The 17,587-nt window shown below is 38.1% G+C and overlaps 1 protein-coding gene and 1 long non-coding RNA gene across 2 annotated transcripts in view; one reads left to right on the top strand and one right to left on the bottom strand.

Moving 5' to 3' along the window:
• Positions 1 to 363: 363 nt before the first annotated feature.
• LOC124278746 lies at positions 364 to 1,793 on the bottom strand. Its single transcript, XR_006899171.1, has 3 exons — positions 1,723 to 1,793; positions 798 to 799; positions 364 to 620 (listed from the first exon to the last, which is right to left on the bottom strand). It is a non-coding gene; the product is annotated as an uncharacterized LOC124278746 (long non-coding RNA).
• An 11,117-nt stretch (positions 1,794 to 12,910) lies between these two features.
• The window catches only part of LOC124278735 (cell death abnormality protein 1-like), a 60,938-nt gene continuing 56,261 nt past the window's right edge, over positions 12,911 to 17,587 (top strand). The window contains exon 1 of the mRNA XM_046714505.1: positions 12,911 to 13,156. The gene's annotated coding sequence lies outside the window, so the exon portion shown is untranslated. The remainder of the gene's footprint in view (positions 13,157 to 17,587) is intronic.

Raw genomic sequence — 17,587 nt, 5'->3', positions numbered from 1 at the left:
TCCCAAATATGTAAAATGGTCAAACTAAGCATGTATATGAGTGTTACATGTTTACAGATTTTACTTCAGTAGTACAGTACAGTACAGAACAAGTGGGCTCACAGTACACAAGTACAGTGTTTCCTTGATCATATTGTCCCATATCATGCTATTCCCAAATATGTAAAATGGTCAAAACTAAGCATGTATATGAGTGTTACATGTTTACAGATTTTACCTCGGTAGTACAGTTCAGTACAGTACAGTACAGGTAGCTTCATAGTACACAAGTACAGTGTTTCCTTGATCGCATTGTCAAATATCATGCTATTCCCAAATATAAAAAATGGTCAACCTAAGCATGTATATGAAGTGTTACATGTTTACGGACTTTACCTCAGTAGTACAGTACAGTACAAGTGGCCTCATAGTACACATGTAGTGTTTCTTTAATCACATTGTCGAATATCATGCTGTTCGCAAATATGTAAATGGTCAAACTAAGCATGTATATAAAGTGTTTACATGTTACACAAATCTGTTGATAAAAGTTTTATTATTGGCAAATAATGTATGGAAGGAGGACCAGAAGCTAAAAAAATTGGCATAATTACAATTTGAAAAAGCTATCATTTTTGTTGCTTCATAATATTTGAGCACACATCCACTTTTATTAGAAATTATTGAATTATATAATGAACTTGCTACTGGCCAATGCGACATCGTCTTTTGTTGGTTACCCAGCCACGTTGGCATTTCTGGGAACACAATGGCTGATATTGCTGCTAAGGCAGCACTCAACAAGTCTGTGACACCACTTCTGATCCCATATTCTGATTACAAAGCTAGCATTAGAACCTACATCCGTGATCTGATGCAGAAGAAGTGGGACAAGTAGGTATTAATAAATTACATGCAATAAAACCCCACATTGGTTACACCTACTTGGGTTGTCAGTCCAGATTTGAAGAGTTCATCATACGACGATGTCGTATTGGCCACACAAGATATACTCACGAGTACCTATTAAAAGGTGAGGATCCTCCGTTTTGTATCCCTTGTGATGAACGAATCACGGTCCTGCTTGACTGCATTGAATATTCCATCATAAGGGATATCTATTTCAAAGTCAAAACTATGAAGTTCTCATTTAATTATTGCATTTTTTAAAACATTAGACTTGTTAACTGATTTTTAAATACATAAATATTTTAACATTGGAAGTTTGAATTAGTAACTAAGATTGTTAGTGGCTGTATCCTCGAGGGGGGTTAAAGTACTGTAAAATTATTGTCCTCCTGAGAGGGTATGTAAGTCCCCAAGCATTCAAAGTAAATTAAAACGTTCCACTTTTTTAATCGTAAAATACCTGTTTTTATTTAATGTATGGCTAGATTTGTAAAATTGCTAACGGCTGAAGGGATGGTGTAAATCCAGCTAGGGTCCATGCAGGAAGCAAATGTACTGTAAGTCCCCATGGTCCCTAGTATGGTGATCTACCTTCAGTTGTTGGCAATCTATAGCCTGTTTTTATATTGTATTGTCATTTATAAGTTACATATTTTAGATTTAATTACTAGTCTTTAATTTATCACTGTGATATTCTAGTTGTTTTACTGTCCTTCGTAGGCAGGTTGTATAATCTACATCTATTCCATTTCAATGTATAATGTTCACGTCACGATATGGCTGCAATATTGCCGATGTGACGTTAAATATTAACTCACTCACTCACTCACTCACTCATAATATTTGATGACTTCTGCTTTAATATGTCTAATATTCAGAGTTTGCTTTTTTCTGCTTGTTCTATAGATAGCTTCTTTATCCACAAAGATTACAGCATTCAATGGATTATTGTGTTTGCCCTTAAATCCAAATATAATATTCTCTAGAGAAAAGTTCATTTCACCCTCTGAAACAGTTCTAAGCCATTTTTCTACTTCCTTCCATATCTTTTTCACATGAAAGCATTCGAACAGCAGGTGTACCATGGTTTCTGAATCTTGTCCACAGAATGTACATAAGTGTTATTCAGATATTCCTATCTTGTACAAGAAGCTATTTGTTGCTAAAATATTCACTATTTTAAATTGGAACCATCTCATATTCACACTCTCAGTACATCTATAAGACATCAGATTAATATTTTCTTGTTCTGATCTATCAATTATTCTATTAAAACACTTTTGACATTTTTCCAGTGCATCTGTACTGAAGTCTGGAGCACATAAAATCTGATAAAACATTTTACTACCCTCTTGTGTTTTGATTATGCTGTATACATTAAATGGGAGAGTAGGATCATATATCCTGTCTTTGTAATCATTAATCAAACATCTTTTAATGTATCTCGATACTGTTGACTTGAGCCCTTGATATAGGATAAAATTTGTTTTTAAATTATATGTTTCTACAAGTTTGTTAAAGGAATAGATTTCTCCCCTTTTCATTGAACATATCCTTAATAAAACACATACCCTTTCCTATCCAGTGCCTATATTCAACCCATTTGCTACCAATAGAGATATTAGAGTTGTACCATAATGATTGAGTCTTTATGTCTGACATATTTGTAATCTTATCATAGCATTTGGATAGATACAACATCCCTCCAAAAATTATTTGTAATGTATGGTAATAAAGTAGTGTTCATATATAAACAATCCGCCAACCATAGGGTATCTATTCCTGGGATAAAAATTCCAGCACGTTTGACCCAATATGACTCATTAAAAAGTCTTTTAATCCATGATAGTTTTTGTGATGATATAGTTGATTTAACATCAGGTACCTTAATTCCTCCATATTTAGGTGGTTGTGTCATGACACTTCTCTTGACCCTATCTATCTTACCCCGCCATATGAAGTTAAAACATTTCTTCTGAAAACTATTTAGCTGTTCGTCTTGAGGGTTAGGTAAAGAGGCAAACAAGTGATTCATTTTAGGTAGTAGTAAAGATTTCAAAATAGTATTTCTACCCATGGGTGTTAAATGTCTAATTGACCATTGTTTCATTTCTTTTTCAATATTTTTAAATTTCTCTTTATAATTTAAGTTTACTATTTCTTCTAAATCTACACTGAAATTAATCCCCCGTAATTTAAAATGTGTCTGACTTGAATCCTAATTCCACTCTTCACAGAGCTTATACCTAGATCTCTCTTTTGACCCAATCCAAATTAATTTAGTCTTCTAAACATTAACCTTAAGTCCAGAAAATCTTTCAAAAAAGTGAAGAATATTCATAACAGCATACAGACTTTTCTCCGACCCATCCAAAGACATAGAAGTATCATCTGCAAATTGTTCTAAAATATGTTCTATATTGCCCATTCTAATACCTTTAAATTTTTTTTCATTTCTTATCAATATAGCCAATATTTCAACACACTATATAAATATATGGCGATATCGGATCTCCCTGGCGACAATCCCTTGTAACTGGCAAAAAGGTGCTCGCGAAACCATTCACTATCACACTCGATTCAATATCTGTAAAAAAAGTGGAAATCCACTTTTGGATACTCTCTCCAAAATTGAAGAATCTTAATACGTTTATCATAAATTTTCTATCTACTGAATCAAACGCTTTTTCAAAGTCTATAAGTAATAATAATCCTGGAATCTGAAATGTATCAGTATAATCCATTAAATCATATATACTTCTAGTGACTCCCCCTATATATCTGCCTGACACGAATCCCTTTTGGTGCATTTATTAACAACTCTAAGACTTTTATAATTCTATTAGCTATGGCTGCCGATGCCAATTTATATGAAGTGTTCAACAGTGATATTGGTCGCCAATTCTTGAGGTATATTCTTGGTTTGTTATCCTTAGGCAAGCATGTAATTAAACCCTGTATTTGAGTTACTGATAGGGATCCTACTTTATAAGCATAGTTAAGAGAACTTAAAAGGTACTTATTCAAGTCATTCCAGAAAACATTTAAGAATTCAGATGTAATACCATCTGGTCCTGGGCTTTTTCCCGGGATCCCTGAGATTCATTATATCTACAATTTCTAATACTTCTTTCCGAGCCCCAGGATTATTGATGTGTTTATAATTATATGGGTCCATATCGCTATCCATGACTAAATTCCAATCACCGCAAAAAAATTAATTTTTCAGTGTCATTCTTATTTGCTAGCTCTTCTGCCCTTTCCTTCACATGTTTGTAGAATTCAGGTTTGTCCTGGTTAGGGCCATATACATTGAACAGAGTATAAATAAATTCATTTATTTTTATATTTAACCCCACAAAGTTTCCTTCTTTAGTATCATATGTAGTATTTAAGACTTAAAATTCAAAGTTATTATTAAACAAGATAGCTGTCCCTCTTGCATTGCTTTTGTAAGTGCTAATATAACATTCTTTATAGCCCCATTGCTGTTTTTTCAATTTTTCCTGATCTCTGGTAAAGTGGACATCCTGTAAACAGAATATTTGGGCTTTCTTCTTCCTTAGAAACCGAAAAACCTTTTTTTTCTTAAGTGCATTGTTTAATCCCCTACAGTTAATAGATAAAATCTTGAACTTTTTATTACCTTCCATTTCAGTCATGTGCTATATTATATCTTATGTCTATATAGTAAGGATATGCAGATATTTTTCATATACACTGCATAATGCTTATTTTCTACCCTGTACATAATAATATTGCTGGGATTTTTATGTGTACCATTTAAGAACTACTGAGTAACAAAAGCATGAAGATGCAAAATATATCAAGCAGTACTAGGAAATGGACCTCTATGGGTAACAGTCAAGTAGAAGCTACATACTCTCCACTCTTTTTTCACTAAATACCAACTTCAGGCGAATTTCATAAATGAAATCGTATCTAACAAATGTACGTATATAATTCACATAACATAAAAAACATTTTAACACCGGTCAGTGAAATATGAGACATTTTAGTGAACTTCAGTTTAAGATTAAGTTTAAACTTAAACGATGTTAGCGCACAGAATTTTAACTGAAGGTAGATCATACTAGTTACTTCACGGTGAGAACAGATATACTGATTGAAGGTTGTTTACAGTGACAGTAGTTGACAGTCGGTCAGTCTTGACGATGTTGAGCAGCCTCGACAATGGCAAAAAAGATGTGTATCAGCTTGATGACAGCAGACAGATGTGTATAACTCCAGCCATGTGATAAATCCCGTCGCATAACGCAACAACCAGCCTTTATATAACTCTTACACTGTTCTCGGGCATTGTAGCAAAGCTAGGCTCCATCATTATCCACTCAGAATGTTATCGAATTCGGCGGTGGAAAACTCCACGGCATGACGAGTCAACAAGTTCACAAGGGACGCAACTCTGAGGCGCTAAAAAAAAGGCGTACCGCTAGAAATAATATTGTCATTTAACATCTATGATGCGAGATGCGAGCCAAACTCCACACTCAAAACTTTAAACATTGTGACCCATACTTCGCCTAATCAATGATAATACAAATTACAAAAAAAACACTCTCTCATAACACTTGGTCTTATGTTGAAGTTGCAAAATATATCGAACGCCCCTCGTTTCCACAGCAGCCAGCTAACTGCTCATAGTAACACCATCCTCCTTGCTGATTTACCAGACAGCTAGAAGCCTGTAACATATGTTATATTTGGGGTTACCATTTCCTAGTAAAGTACAGGTTCTAGTACTTTTTGGGGTTTATTCCATCCGGGAGTCTAACCTACACCCTCAGAGTCAGGCGCCTAACGCGCCCAGCCACAGCGACTTCCACAAAATGGAAGTCGGACAACTGGTAGTCTAGACTGCTGACTTTGTGTACCCCTGAGCGGGTAAGGCGGCGGACTTTGTGTGATGGCGATTAGGTGCCTGATTCTGAGAGTGTGAGTTCGAATCCCTGATGGGACTCAACCAGAAAAAGTGCTAGAATCTGTACTTTACTAAGAAAATGTGACCCGTGAAGATCCGGGGTAGAATAGGTCTTCAGCAACCCATGTGCTTGCCATAACAAGGCGACTATCTTGTCGTAAGAGGCGACTAACGGGATCGGGTGGTCAGTTTCGCTGACTTGGTTGACAAATGTCATCGGTTCCCAATTGCGCAGATTGATGCTCATGCTGTCGATCACTGGATTGTCTGGTCCAGACTCGATTATTTACAGACCGCCGCCATATAGCTGGAATATTGCTGAGTGCGGCGTCAAACTAAACTCACTCACTAAGAAAATGTAATCCCAAATATAACATATGTTAGATTTGACCACTTTCTAAATGGCATTGTGTTATCATTGCTTTCGGCCGTGCCAATTTACACTATCAGAGGGGTACACAAAGTCTGACTTTGTGTGCTGGTGATTAGGTACCTGACTCTGAGGGTTTGGGTTCAAATCCCGGATGGTACTCAACCCAAAAAAAGTACTAGAATCTGTACTAGAATCGTTTACATATGACCACTTTCTAGATGATATTGTGTAATCATAGGTAGTAGCTTGTTAATAAGTTCCATTAAGTGTCACTATCTCTTTTAGACACTGTTTAGTAACTTGAGCCCTGCACTCAATAACACATACTATTGGCAGCAGTATGAATATTTAATGCTGGTATTTTTTCTATTTGTAGAATATAATCACCAGGAAAGATCCTGTTGCATAGGACTGGGTATATTCTCGTCAGTACTTGTGATTGTGATTGCGGCTGCGATTGCGATGTTAATTCTTCCTTTGGTAAGTATGTCGCAAAAATTCTTGTCATAGTCGTGAGGACACTTTCGTAGTCACGTGAGAAGCGCCACGTGCTCAGATCTCCATTTAGCGACTTGACCGCGTGTACTGTTTGTCTGGTTGCGTATCATCACCATTCCGACGTTGTGGCAAGCTCGGCAGTGTTTCACGCTTTAAGCGGGTTTCAGTGGGTGGCTTTGTTTGATACTATGTAGGACGCGCACCACGTGGCTGCAAATTCTGTTGGCAATGACTCTACTGACTAGAGTGGAGAATGCATTATTGTCTGGCTGTCGGGATCGCGTGAAGGAGGAGTGTTTTGGAAAGAGAGCTTAGGCCATTCACTAGATGTTAAAAATGTCGTAGATTTACAGATTGAAGACTAATGACTACAGGTGGAAAAGGCATGGTTCATGCTTTCTATAACTGCCGCTTTCTCGAGTCATGCACAAGAAAAACACAAATAAACAGTAAAATAATACTCCAAAGTGTTGAACGTGGACTGAACTTAGAGGGGCATTTGGGGCACATTTACTGTGACATTTACCTGAGACATCGTAAAATACTGCGACCTTGCATTCAGGAACAGTTTCGACCATTATGTGTTAAAAATGTGGCAGTTACACAATTCGGTCACGATTGCCAGAAGTAAATTAAGGTCTTTTGGGAGATAAGCATAATCCTTTGTCAAGAGGTCAAGAGGAGGCCACATGTCGTATACTGCTGGTAACATATCACTCATATCCTCTTGGCACCCTCCCCATGAGTGTATCCAAACAGGAAATAGTCATCAATCTAAGACACTCATAAATGACTCCAGCCTCAAAGTTTTGCGAAAAAGACGGTTTTAAGAGTTAAGTTATATTTTGCCAGGCGCACGCACGGGTCATTGGCATAGAATGATATTGAATTATGTAATAACACCATGCAATCTGAAGTATTGTTTAGGATTTCAACGATGCATAAAGTTACAATTTTATGCATATCTTGATACGCTACACAAACGATACTTTGAAAGGACAGAACTTCAGCATGAAGGCCATGAACTGAAATACAGACTACATCACAAAAGCGTAACGTGTACCCAAAATTATTCCAGTCAACACATATGTAGGAGACACTGTTTTTCAAGATCATGCTTACTGCTAATTGGATATATAGGGTATTATTTTGTTTCTTAGGTAGTACGTATCGTCATGTATCGCGAAACAGCTCTTTCGTTAGTACAATATGTGTTTGCTAAACGATACACGCCTTACCTTGACATATGGCTATCAGACATACTGATGATTTTACTCTACCTTTAGAGTTAGGTACAAACCTTTGGGTTCATCTGAAAGATGAGTGAAAACTAACGTGGTTCTTTATCAAGAGTTGCTTGTCTACCAGGTGACCTTTTACTTCAGAGACAACTACTTAAAGAACCACTAAACCTTGTTTTTTGTTACTCTTTTAACCATAACATATGAAAGATTTGAGGTTAGTCTTATGCGGAACGCCAAATTTATTCTTTAAAAACTTGTGGTTAATTAATACCGAGCGATTAAAAGTGGCCAAAAGTCGCCTGCTTCCCTCTCGCCCACCAACGAAACCACAGACAGGTTAAGTAACTCTGTCGCCAGAGCACTGCAGTGACGTCATATGAGGAACGATTTTCAGTTAGTTGTATAGAAAGTGTGTAGCACGCTCATCATTTTGATGATTTCTCGACATCAACGACGACATGCCGAATCTTTGCTTTGTCGAGTCAATTGCTCCTAGGGTCGAGGCGATGGTGTCACCATGCACAGATTTCCCCAGGACCCGCAGTTCGTGCTAAATGGGTTATGTTTGTGAGTCGCGGCGGCGTTGTGGAAGCCTGAAACCATATCTTACTTGTGTTCAGATCGCTTCACGGAAGTTAAAGAATCAAAACTACTTACTAGTTGTAGTAAAATATGTATATGAATGATGACCATAAAGATTTTCCATGACACAACTTGTGACATACTTGATTTCTTCCTCGGAAGTGAGGTTGTGGTCAAGTAACAATAATATTGTAAATAGTATTATATTGACCACCCACCTGCGCTGCCAGGAGACATTGTTATGTTATAATGCTATATCATGCAAAATCCTATTGGCCATCAATAAAATACATATTTTACAACCAGTGAAGAAATTAGTTTTGATTTTTGTAACTTCAGTGAAAACAAACCTAAATAGCATTTATCCTCAGACTGGCGGATGTTTGCGACAGAAGCATGCATTTTGAAAATGCGTAAAGTCTGTTAGAATTTATGAGATTATAGTTTGCTTTCATCAAGTTAGAAAATCAAAACTACTTTCTACTGCGTGAGTTAAATATGTATTGGAATCATAACCAAAGCGGATTTTGCATGACACAACTTATAACATATAACGATTTCTTCCACGGGCGAGGTGGGGTCGAAGTCACAATACTCGCCGATAAATGTCTTGCTACATTCACATGGTTAATGTCCACTCACCAGTATGTAGATACTAGTCAGTAATGTAAGTCTTTATTTTTGGTCTTATAATCCTAATTAGTTTATTATCATACTTGTATGAATTTTGAAACTAAATAAAAAGCAGACGATCTGCTGATACTTATAGTGAATTTATAACAGAACTGTAATATCTAGACATTTTATAGTTTGCCAATGTGAATCATAATTCGCACACACACCCAAGCGTATGTTGTCTGTCTCATTACACTTCACGGCGAAAACAATGATTCTGTTGAATGCTACGACAAATGAATGAAAACAACATGCAAACATTAAAATTAAAACAGATTAAAGTTATAAGAACAATATCAGGCCATTACCTTGTTCGAGGAATGTATCCATCAATATCCACAAAACTGTTCCAAATGATGTGTCCTGAACAGTTTGATATACGAAAAAGTGATAAATCTTCTCAGGTATTGGTGTATAGTCTCATTGGTCACCCAAGATAGCACACCTGGCAACTAATTGCATAATGTCTGCCTTTCTTTAAAAACAGTAAATTAGTTAGCCAATAATGGACAATCAATCAATTTATCGCCGGTTAATCCTTTGAAAGAAGGGCGTTGTTTTTGACGCGAGACACCGACATCGACCGAGTGTATTCAGTGTAGATTAGTAAATCTACATACATAAACACTACCTTTTGACAATTCCGCTGTATAAGATAAAAGTAATTAATCAATCAGCGTGTTATCGGTTAATCCTTTGATCGATGTTTATAATGTTGAATATTTACTCCAGGCACAAGAAATGCCAAATGGGGACCTTTGTCGGGTAATCTAAGTGTGTTACCACTAATTATACCTGTTATAAATTCATTAACTGACCATCAAGTGAATGATGACAAATAACATGTGTAGGTTTATACCACCTAACACGGGTTACAACGGAGTATTAATTGCTGTATTGCATGTGAAAACTAATGGGCGGACACTGTTTTGAAAATACAAACAGATTTTTACATGACATGATTAAATATCGAGGTAAAAAAACACAGAAATGGGATCAATTTGGATCAGCCATTATACAAATAGGGCCCCTAACGACACCAATCGATTTTGACAGAATCGTCTATGAAAACAAGTTGTAACTTCGGAAACTAGGCAAAGCCGAGACAAACTTAAATGACAGTAGATTGTGAGAACATATAGCTTTCATTTTCCACAACAATTGTCACGATTTCAGGTTTATACAAGCCTGTAAACAAGATAATTTACCCCCTAAAATGTAGATGAATTCTGCATCGGCCCTCAAAGCTATTCCTCATATGACGTCACAGAGACGCGCCGCTCTGATTGGTTAAAATTTCGTTCGCGGGTGAGAATTGTGCACTGTTGTCAAAAAGGTCGATTTAAGTCAATTAAAGGTCGAAATGAGTAGTTTTAATGACGGGGTTTCAATCATAACGATGCCAGTAAGTGATTTATGTATTTGTACCCCCTAGGGTTTATGTGACCTTTAATGTTTGAAAATAGGCTGTTTCAGATTACGCGCTACAATGCATTAATATTTGACGAAGCATACGGAGATAGAGGACACTAACGTTATATTTATTTACGCTAACAGACAGAAATTGTACAGAGAAACAGTAGAGAGAAAATGAGTTTAAGAGAGCGTTCTCTTAAACAATGCAGTTCTCTGTTGGCCCTAAGTAAATCATGTCAGGCCTTCTATTGTCTAGATACAGATCACATGAAGGTTAATTAAAGCTAAATGTGTGCTTTATGTACATAACGTGTTGCAGCAGTCAAAGCTTGCATTCATTTAGAGCCTGTTGTCTAGCGAGCATATGCGTCCTGGTGTCGCGGTCAAAACTGTGTTACTAGTGGTATGGATTATGGATTGACAATTCAAATTGACGGGTATCACCTTACTGAGCGCTTTAGGGATTCTGTTTGGGACTTACTGTTGTAGGTTCTATGCTTGAACACCTAGCGGTGACATCTCTCATGACTATGCAATGACGTCACGACTATAACGAGGTAGAATTGAATAGTTAAGAAGTCTGCTTGTGGTTCCAACGAGTCCGGGAAGTATGTAGTGCTTCCGTTTTCACTTTTGGTATAGTATCCGCTATTAGTATGCTGCGTATGTGTTCAATCGCCATTTAAATCTGAAGACCCGTGCACGAAGTAGTTCTCACATGACCTGACTATCACTCGGTAAAACAACAATCAACCTTGTGTCTCGTTTATTTATCACATTATCAATGCAGTACGTTAAACTGGTTACAACTATACACCTGGAAAAAAGCTAAGCACCACCCGTTTTTGCAAGATGAGAGAATAAAAGGCCTTTGTATGAACACAATGGGGCCTCTTGCACTAAATTAATGTTACGAACCTGTAGATATGATAAATGTGTGCACAGAGAAACGCAAGCCCGGAATGTTGTAACAGTTACTCGTTGTATTTTGAACAAATGCATGTTTCTCACTCTTTCCATAAAGCTTTTAAGTTTGATTGTGGGACCATCATGTTTTAAACAGTAATAAGTGTCTGCTTTCTCAAAGTTGGGAAAAACAGTCCTGTGGCCATTTTAATAAAAGAGTCAGTATTTTGTGTTACCACCATGAACACGAATGACAGCTTCAACTCGCCTCCTCAATGCTTGGACCAGACGTCGTAGCTGCTGTTGCGGTAGCTGCCGCCATTCCTGATGAAGAGCTGTTTCAAGTTCATTAAGATTCTGCACCGGTGGTTGTCTTTTGCGAGTTGTCCGACCCAAAAAGTCCCACACATGTTCAACAGGGTTAAGATCGGGGGACCGTTGTGATGGCATTCTGCTGTAGCAGATGTACAGTAGCATGTGCACGATGAGGTCGAGCATTATCACACATAAACATGGGACTAGTGGTTTCAAAGTTAGGGATCACACCCTGTTCCAAGATGTCCCTTCGGTACTTTTCTCCATTCAAGTTGCCTTGTACAGTGATGAGGTCCAGTTTGCAGTCATGCGAAAAGCACCACCATACCAACACAGACCCCCCGCCATATGGAACTGTTTCCTTGATGTTCCTTGCAGCACATGCTGTATTTGGTGTTCTCCAGACTCTGGTCCTGCCAACCGTAACATGCAATAGAAAACGACTTTCATCAGACCAATAGATCCGTCTCCACGTTCTCAACTTGTGTCGTTATCTGAGTCTACACCATTCCAGTCTGACCCTCTTATGACCAATGGTCAGCAAAGGACTTCTTACAGGTCTTCTTGCCCGATAACCAGCAGATTTCAGACGATTTTTCATTGTTCTTGTGCACTCATGGAAGCCACTCATGGTGCAAACGTGTGATTGAGGCAAAGGGGTTCCGTCTTACTCCTGTGCTGAGGTTACTTGTGGTCGCCCTGACCTTGGTCTGTCCCTGACAGTCTGGGTTTATTGATGTTTTTGATGCAATCTGCTTATTATTGTATTGTGTAACCCAAGTTGACGACCGATAGCCCTACATGATAAACCAGCATTCACCATGCCAATAATACGCCATCTTTCTGCTTCAGTGAGTCTACGACTAGGCATAATTGTACTGAAAGCTTTATAACACGTAATGTTTCACTCTAGGATAGTCTCAAAGTTATGATCAACAAACTTGCATTTATCAGATTAGACAATTGTCTTATTGCACGTGCACGCCGAGTAAAACCGCTCTCCTCGCGCACGTACAAACACGTTCAAATCGTGCATGTCACATGTCACATCAACATGATTAATGTAATGTAATGGGTTTTCTACTTATACATACTTTTATCAGGTGGTGCTTAACTTTTTTCCAGGTGTATATATCAGGGATATAATATCTCAAAGTAAACAGATCAATATTAAGACATGTATCGAATCTTTAGTTCATAATCGTAGCACTATGGCAACAGATTCTAGTCAAAGATACTATGGATCAGTGGACCTGTGAATGTTTTTTTTGGTTTAACAGTTTTCGCATGAATTTGTTGCAGCTACAGGCTTGGTTGGTGAGTATTGTCACCTTTGTATTACTTAAATGAATTCTTTCAACTTTCTACAAAGCGCAAACTTTAAGTTCAGTTATGCACAACCTTTAACTTCGGATATTGTGTTCACAGCTTAGCTGATCAGCGTACCTGGGATGTGTTTCTATTATGTCTATTACATTTAAGTATAACAATTATACTTTTAAACAATTAGGTATAACAATTTCCATCAGGATCACATCAGTTGGTCTATTAACTCACATATAACCAATCACATATAGTATGACCAGAAATTATTGAGAATTTTAGGAATATGTTTAATTGGATTTCTAGTATAAACAACCTTGACCAGCTATCAAGTGCTTGGTTTCATTCAAGAGAGACAATTCCGTTAATCCTTTTTCATTAGTTTGTGAAGAGTTATCCCCCTTTGTTTACTTGCTAGCAGACGACATTTTCAGTAATCCTCAGTATGGATGATTTAGAGAAGAGGAAGTTGATTTGAGAGTATTATAACAAGGACATCAGATCAGCTAAAGTGATTTCAAGTAGAACAGGCATCCCTTTGTCCACTGTTTATCGTGTTTTGAAAAATATTGCAAATGGATATGGCATTGAGCACCAGGTAGGCGCAGGTAGGCCCAGAAAACTGACTGTCGGTGACAGGAGGCGGCTTGGTATTCTTGTTTCTAAAAACAAACAAAGGAGTTTAGAAAACTTAAGGCTGGATATGATTGATAGAGGAACTGTGGCTATCTGTAAGGAGACAATTAGAACTGAGCTGCATGCAATGGGTGGGCAGAAAAGTCGAGGAATTCCATCACCGATCACGAAACCTGAACAAAAGGAGCGAAGGTTGAACTGGTGCTTACAGCATAGAAATTTTAATTGGGACAATGTGATTTTCTCAGATGAAAGTTCTGTGTGGCTGTTTCCTAATACACTGAAATTCTGGACCAAACAAACTGAAAAACCTTTGTATCAGCGCCCAAAGTACAGTCCAAAATTTAACGTTTGGGGTTGCATATATGTGTTAGGGGCAACGCCCCTCTGTGTATTTGAAGGGAATATGAACAGTGAGCGGTACACAGATATTCTCGAGGGACATTTACTTCCATCTGCTCACGTGTTCTATGGAAATTTTTGGATTTTCCAGCAGGACAACGACCCGAAACATCGTTCAAAGCATTCACAGGCCTGGTTTCGGACCCAACATATGACATTATTAGATTGGCCAAGCTATAGCCCTGACCTAAATCCAATAGAAAATGTTTGGGGACTTATGAAGGAAAGTGTCAATAAGAAAAATCTGACAAATATTGCTGAAATGAAAGAAGAGGTGGTCCCATATTGGGACAGCATGGACCACGACTTTCTAACTTCTTTGATCAGTAGTATGCCCCGCCGCTTTGAAGCCTGCATTGCTGCCTATGGTGACTTGACAAAATACTAATTGTTCACCTGTCTTTGAATCTGGAGTTATGTTCTGCTAATATTCACATTTAATACGTGAGTATGAGTGAAATCTTTTTGAAAAATTACAATCTTTAAATTCTCAATAATTTCTGGTTGTACTGTATATACTAACGGTAAAAAATAACTGTGCATAAAATAAAATTGCATAAAATAAAGGTTATTTGAAAAGTTATAAAAACAACCCTAAATAAACATGTAGCAAAGAGCTTTGCATGAAATCTGAGGTCACATATCGCGCGTGGCACCTGTACTTTGTGCACAATGAACTTACTCACTTTTGCATGCATTTTGACAACTAAATATATTAACATTGATGAACGGTTGATTATTCTCCAGCCTCTGAATGTTGTGGAAAACACATTAATTTTAACCTAAACTGCACATACATCATGCCGCGGCTTACAGAAAATCAGCGTCTCTGCACCGTAGGTATGCTGGAGACTGGTATGGCCCAAAATGAAGTGGTCAGACATTTTGGTGTCCATCGAAACAAGATCTCATCTCTATGGTGACGTTTGAACTATTGGGAATTGCCTCGAACCGACCGTTAACGTGTGGCGTCACGTCAGCACGATAACAATCTCAGGAATCGACTCCAGACTGCCAGTTTGACTGCTCGGAACCAACTGATGGAGCACAACATCCGGCCCCGACGGCCTGCAATACGTCACGTTTTGCTCCTACGTCACCGACATTCACGCTTTGCCTGGTGCGGACAGCATGTACGGTACAGGAGACAAGATTAGGATGGTGTTTTGTTCAATGACAAGTCGAGATTTCATCTTGACAGCTCATATGGCTGGGCAAGGGTGTACAGACGTCGAGTTGAACGGTATGCTGATGCGTGCGTCGACAGTGTAGTGACGGGAGTGTTATGGTATGGGGAGACATCACATCTCAAGGTCGGACACAACTAGTCATTTTCGATGGCATTCCTACAGGCCTTCGATACAAGGATGACATTATTGGGCCTCAATTGCAGCCGTTCATTCAAGGACACAGACGTAACTTCACGCTTCAGCAAGATAATGCCCGCCCATATGTCGCTTGTGTTGTGACACATTTCCTGAGACAGCAGAAAATTCCGGTACTCCGCTGGCCAGCTGTTTCTCCGGACCTGCCCCTTATCGAGCACGCTTGGGATGAAATGGGGCAAAGTTTACGTTAAGTTCAGAAATAGCCATTGTCGTTAGCTGAATTGGGCCAAGCGCTGGTTCAGACATGGAACAACATTCCCCAAGCTTTCCTCAATCGCTTAGTGTTGTCAGTATGGTGGACACACATGATACTGAATGTGTGAACTGACTTTTGACACCAAATCCCCACAAGGGCGTGCCACGATGGGTAGTATCAAATCATACAGATTTCGGTATTATCCTGTCAGCAGTTAAACAATGCTTATGGAAAACATCACAAATCATGTTACTATCTATAACGTCAAATAATGCACAGTTACTTTATTCCAGTTGTATAGTATGGCTGATTATGATATTATATACTTATATTGAAATTACAAGGATGCACTGATCACAAAATGTGTGTAAAGAGAAACGGCAAAACCCTTTCCACATCCGAAAAATATCTCTGCTTAAAGCACAATCGATTTACAATTCTGACTGACCCTGCATCCAGCAGTATCACAGCTGTACGACACGGTCTCTATAAACAATTGGACAATCCAGTGATTGACACCATGATCTACGTCGACCAAGCATGTGTTTGTGAGTCACTTTTAATACCAGGTGAGCGTATCTTGCCCCACTGGTGGCACTCGTCGTAAACATATGTGTGTATATTTCGATAAAGGGGCCACCGGCCCATTATACATGTAAGTTAGTGCTACAATACGTTGACGAAACGCCATAACATTCTCATATACAGGTGTTGTGTTTAATGCAGTATTACATATAATGGACATTGATAGCATCAACACGATGCAAAATATTTGTTTCGTTTCTTCTCAGCTAAAAGAAATATATTTGGCAAGATTAGTTATGATAACATTGTTTTTTTATGTGAATAATGAGATAAGCTTAATGTACGATGGAAAAACAATAAAATTCTTGCAAGAGATCTGATTGCAGGTCGTGATAAGATGGACATCCAAGGCAGAAAAGTAATTCAGGTTCAATAGTAGGTCTAACACAGAAAGAGCAAAGACGATCTTTGCGGTCAAGTTTGAGACATCTTCCCTACTCAATCATTAGATAATGGTTGGAGCAGCGAAACTTACACAATGCAATGCAGTAAGCTTTTCCTATGACACACTAAAATAATATTCTTCAGAAAACTGTAACTTATTTTGTCTGTATAACTCAAGTTTGGAATATTTACGAAGGTCTGAAACCAAATTTTGAACGTCAATATCAATACAACTCTGTTTAAATTCAATTAGAAACTGCTGCATGTTGACAACGCGCTGGTGCATCCACACTTGTCCAAAACCATAAGTAAACAATAAAGTTTTGACTTTTAGTGCCCAGCAATCAAGGTTTTTTTCAGCTAAACTAAACTGATACTTATATACATTATACAAAATTACGTTATGCAAAGGGCTTGTCAACTATCCATCTGAAATAATTCGGGAACGTATGGTACAAGTCAAAATAGGGAATTCCATCGAACATCATTTTTGTCACTGGTGCATCAAAATTTGGAATGTACACTTTGAAGGCTTTACTGAGACCTTGAATGTTGTATCCTGGATTAAAAACTTCTCAGCAAGAGTGGTATGACGCTCTTTGAAATGTTTGTAAAAGGAGCATGCTCGATTGTAAACCCCAGAGGCTGGAGGTGTTGGAATACTGCTCGACTTGAAAGGAAAGTTGAAATCAAACCTTTTGTCATACAGCCTTGTGGAGAGCTTTTTATTCTTGTATTGGCTGCCTGATGCATCGCATGGAAATACGCTATGTTACCCGTTGAACGTGGATGCAAATGAAAAATCATACTGAACAACTATGCGTGTACTTGAGC

The sequence above is a fragment of the Haliotis rubra genome, unplaced genomic scaffold (genome assembly GCF_003918875.1).
Source record: "Haliotis rubra isolate DU_JTF1 unplaced genomic scaffold, ASM391887v1 Scf1063, whole genome shotgun sequence".
NCBI classification, from domain to species: Eukaryota; Metazoa; Mollusca; class Gastropoda; order Lepetellida; family Haliotidae; genus Haliotis; species Haliotis rubra.
Note: the sequence above shows the minus strand (reverse complement) of the source record. Positions and strands in the feature narration are given on the sequence as shown.